The 4,976-nt window shown below is 47.6% G+C and overlaps 1 pseudogene; it reads left to right on the forward strand.

Moving 5' to 3' along the window:
• Positions 1–1,630: 1,630 nt before the first annotated feature.
• Positions 1,631–4,279, forward strand: LOC132667928 (F-actin-capping protein subunit alpha-1 pseudogene; annotated as a pseudogene).
• Positions 4,280–4,976: the final 697 nt, after the last annotated feature.

Raw genomic sequence — 4,976 nt, forward strand, 5'->3', positions numbered from 1 at the left:
GGTGCCACGCCTAAGCAGAGCTGGCTCTGGTTCTGGCTCTACCTGCTTGTGGCCTAGGTTCCTCACCTTTACAGCACCTGCCTGAGGAAATGCCCCGGGGGGTCCAGCTGTTATCAGTGGGGAGACGTCTCTGTTGACCCAGCCCCTCCCTGACCAAGTCTCCCTGTCCGTATTGTGGTTACTCGGCTGTTGCTGCCTCTGCCTCCCTGCTTGTATGATGAGGACCAGCGAGTTGGAGGCAGTGTTTCATAAATGCTCACACTGTCACCAGGACCAGGGGAAGGAGCTGGCCAAGGCCACACAGTCAGATAGTGGCAAAGCTGGCTTAGTCACAGGTACAGAACACTGAGCCAGCTGCCCCCTCACTCACTATGAGGCCTGTAGGCCGACAGACAGAGTGCCCTCGTTCCGAGTTAGGGTGGGGTCCCTGGGACAGTCCCCTTCAAGCTCCCAGTCCCACTGCCAGGACCTCTGACTCAGAGGAGCACCAGAAACTCCACGTGGGGGAGACGCAAGCCAGAGGGGGGAGGCTGGGGAAAGAGGGAGGTAGAAGCCTTTATCCTGCACCCCCTCCAGGTACACAGAGGGGTCCAGGGACATCTGTCCAGGAAACCAAGTCCAGACTCAGGGGCTCTGCCAAGAGCTGCTGGGTGAGTCAGGAGTCTTAGGCAGGCCTGGACACCCCTCTCGTGACAGTAGTAATAGCAGTCAACGCTTGTATAGTGCCTGCTGTGTACAAGGCAGAGTTTACAGATGGGAAAACCGAGGCATTGAACGATTAAGTAATTTCCCTCAAGTCACTCAGCTTGTAAACGGCAGAGCTAGGGTTTGATCCCAGGCGGGCTGCCTTGAGTCTGTGCTCTCAGCCACCCCAGTACACTCGCCAAGGGCAACAGTCTGGCTTCTCCTGAGACAGTTCTTCTGATTCCCCAGGGGTCTGGTGGCCGTTGACGTAAAGAGGGGGGGCCTCTATCACAAAAGGGCACAGGCCAATGGCCACAGCTCCTTCCGCCATGAGAGCCTGAGAGCTCCTGGGAGCCCAGATGGTGTAGAGACCGGGCAAGGCAGCAGCTAGAACCCTGTTTATACCACAACCCATGGGATGGGCTCTTCACCTGGGGCAGACCGCACTGCCCTGGGGCAGGACCTCCACTCATCTCTTGCTCTGGAAAGCAGAGTAGAAGGTAAGTGGGCAGGGAGTGACTGTGTCAGAGAGATGGGCTTGTATTTATTTATTTTTGTTCTTAATTAATATCATTCACAGAAAGTTAACCAAGAGGGGAGCACCCGGGTGGCTCAGTCAGTTGAATGCCCAACTCTTGACATCGGCTCAGGTCATGATCTCGTGGTCACGGGATCGAGCCCTGCGTCAGGCTCTGCACTGGGTGAGGAGCTTGCTTGGGATTTTCTCTGCCCCTCTCTCTCTCTGTGCCCCTAACCCCCTCTCAAAATAAATAAACCTCAAAAAAAAAAAAAAAGGTTAACCAATATCAGCAACAAATTCTTTGTGAAACACCCTCACAACCAGTCACCACGTGGGCCCTGGAGAATCTCTGTCCTCTACTGAATGGGAGCAGCTGAGGCCACCCCCTCCCCCCTCCTCCTGAAGCGTGGCCCTCTGCCAAAAAAAATGCCACACCGTGTAGTGGTGGGTCGGGAGTACGGACTTCCGGAGCAGAAGCCGGGGCTCTGGGTGAGTGCTGCCACTTCCACACTGAAGTGCAAGACCACATATTAGGTGACTTCTGGGCCTCGGTTTTCTCATCTGCAAAGTGGTGGTGATAATACCATCCCCTCACAGAGGGTTACGGGGTTGTTGTGGGTTGTGTTTTTTTTTTTTTTTTTTATTTTCTATTTATTTATTTATTTATTTATTTATTTATTTATTTATTTATTTATTTATTTTGAGAGAGAGCGAGAGAGAGAGACCAGAGGAGGAGCAGAGAGAGAGAGGGAGACAAAGAATCCCAAGCAGGCTCGGGGCTGCCAGTGCGGAGCCAGACACAGGGCTCGAACTCACAAACCATGAGACCGTGACCTGAGCCAAAACCAAGAGTCAGACGCTTAATAGACTGAGCCACCCAGGGGCCCTAGGTTAGGGGGTTTTCATGAAGTAAGGTATGTCAAGTGTTCAGCCTGGTGCCTGATACATGGTAGGTGTGCAACATTGGCTTCTTAGCGTTACCACTGCTGTCAGGATCAGCCCCAACCAAGCTGTGAGCTCGTTGGCGGAAGGAACCACATCTTGTTAATCATGGTCTGTCTCAGCATTTTGCACAGAGCTTGGGATACTGTAGGTGCTCCTGGCTTTAGGTCAAGTTCCCCAGAAGCAGATCCTGAGATGGGGAATCCCAGCTCGTGATTTCCTAAAGCAGTGCTCCCAGGGGGATCAGGGGCCAGGGGGACACTGAAGAGAGACTGGGGGAGGCAGGGGAGGCCCACAAGGGTGCAGAGGCTGGCTTCATCCTGTCCTGCAGGGGACTCTGCTGTGCACGTTACACCTCAGGGCTCTCCCCATGCCACGCAAGGGAACTGAGCCCTCTCTCACCTGCACTCCATTTGTTGGCTAAGAGCTACTTTGGGGGGCGGGGTGTAAACTTCCAGGCACTTCCACTATGCTCCAGGAGCTGAGTGCATTATGTAGAAAGAGAGCCTGCAGAAGGGAAAGCACACAGGGGGCAGGGAGGGTGCATGGAAATGGGAAAAGGGAGAGTAGCCCAAGACAGCCGACTTTGAGGATTAGGTGAAGGTGAGGAGAGGGTACACATAGCTGCTAAATTCATCACTCACGCACCCCCAGGGGAATTTAATGCAGTGTTCAAGGATGTCCGGCTACTACTTAATAATGACAATCTCCTCAGGGAAGGGGCAGCACATGCATTTGCCCAGTATAACGGGTCAGTTCACGTCTGTGAAGATAGAAGGATATGAAGATCAGGTCTTAATTACAGAACACGGTGACCTGGGCAATAGCAGATTTTTAGATCCAAAAAACAAAATTTCCTTTACGTTGGATCATTGACGGAAAGAAGCAAGTGACCCCCAGCCAGAGGATGTAGATGGAGGTCTGAAGTCTTGGAGAGAATCCTGTGACAGTGCTTTAAGGGCCTATGTGAAAGATCATTATTCCAATGGCTTCCGTACTGTTTACGCTAAAACTATAGGTGAGCAACAGATCATTACTGCATGTGTTGAAAGCCACCAGTTTTAGCCTAAAACCTTCTGGAATGGTCATTGGAGATCAGAGTGGAAGTTCACCATCATACGACCTACAGCCCAGGTTGTTGGAGTGCTTAAGATTCAGGTTCACTGTTACGAAGGTGGCAATGTTCAGTTGGTTAGTCATAAAGATGTACAAGATTCAGTAACTGTTTCGAATGAAGTCCAAACTGCCAAGGAAGTTTATTAAAATCATAGAGCATGCAGAAAATGAACATCAGACAGCAATTAGTGAAAACTATCAAACAACGTCACACACCTCATTCAAGGCCTTGCGCCGGCAGCTTCCGGTTACCCGCATGGAAATCGACTGGAACAAGATACTCAGCTACAGGACTGGCAAAGAAATGCAGAATGCTTAAAAGGCTGAATGTAGGATTCCTCAGTATGCGGAAAGAAAGGATTCGACATGCGGTCATATGATAAATCAGTGATTTATAAACAAGAGTGATATTTTGCAGGTTTTCTAGCCTCATGGAATACTGTTTAACCTTGACTCTTTTGTGTTCTCTGCCTTGTAATTTTCTGTTTTCACTACATTTAGTTGTATTTTTTTTTTTAATTCTGCCACATTTAATGATGGAGAAGGAGATCTATCCTGGAGTCATTTTATCTTTTAGAAATTTTTCCTAGCCATGAAGCCCTGTCATTGATATAGACAGGTAATACACTCAGCACTTTTCTATCCCTATCCTTCAAAGCACTTCTGGTACTTCCGTAGTTTTTACTGATCCACCAACTGCTAACGATGCTATGTTACAAACGTGCTGAAGGGAAGACACATTCACCCTCTCCCTCTGACTGCTTTGATCATCATTTATAGCATCCCATGACTGTAGTGTTCAAAAGTTTGGATAGGGCTTTTCAGGTCCTTTTGTGGGGGCAAAGGAAGTTTTCTGGAAATGCCATCATAGGCAGCTTCTCTGGGGAAGTTGCTTTTAAATCCAAAGACTTGAACCACATTCCCTGCACATGAACGTGTTTGCTTTTTTCTCTTCCCTCATTGTCTCTTTCCAATCTAGCACCATTATGGTTATAGACATCTGCATTTTTAGAAGAGTTTTACTCATTTACTATTCTTTTTTTTATTATTCAAGAACTGCTGACATACTAGGAATGCAGTAGAGTTGAAAACGTGAAAAAGTGCAGATGTTGAAGAATAGGTATCTTGTGCTTTAATACTTTGTGGCTGGATTGTACTATAAACAGATGATTCAAACAACTAAGTAAATCACAAACAAAACCAAGAAATGAACCAAAGTGAGAAGGACATGTCCCAGGCAGTATCTTTCTATTGTAACCTGTTATTTGAAGGGATACTAGGGATTTGTTCTAAACAGGATGGAAAACTGCTTCCAAATTACTTGTCCTCAGTCCTGCCTGCCAAGAACATAAACATAACTGTGATACAGCAACCCTTCCCAGGTATACTGGCGGGTGTATGTGTGATCTCAGAATACACGGGGGACACAGATATGGTATGACAGCTGGTCATGGTGGATTCATTTCCATTGTTTACACTTCTATGACCAGGCCTTAAGGGAAGGTCAGTTTTTAAAAAACCAAGTAGTGTCTTCCTACCTATCCAAATACATGTCAAAAGAGAAGGGTGCTTGTTTTTGCTCAGTAATATAGTTAAGCAAGTTTGTTTCCAAGTGACCTGTTGACCTATATAAGCATTTTTGTTTACTTCAAATAAAATATATTTGTATTAAAAAGAAAACGAAAAAAGAAATGGAAAAAGGGCCTCAGCGGAT

The sequence above is a fragment of the Panthera onca genome, chromosome B2 (assembly GCF_046562875.1).
Source record: "Panthera onca isolate mPanOnc1 chromosome B2, mPanOnc1 haplotype 2, whole genome shotgun sequence".
In the NCBI taxonomy this organism is placed as follows: domain Eukaryota; kingdom Metazoa; phylum Chordata; class Mammalia; order Carnivora; family Felidae; genus Panthera; species Panthera onca.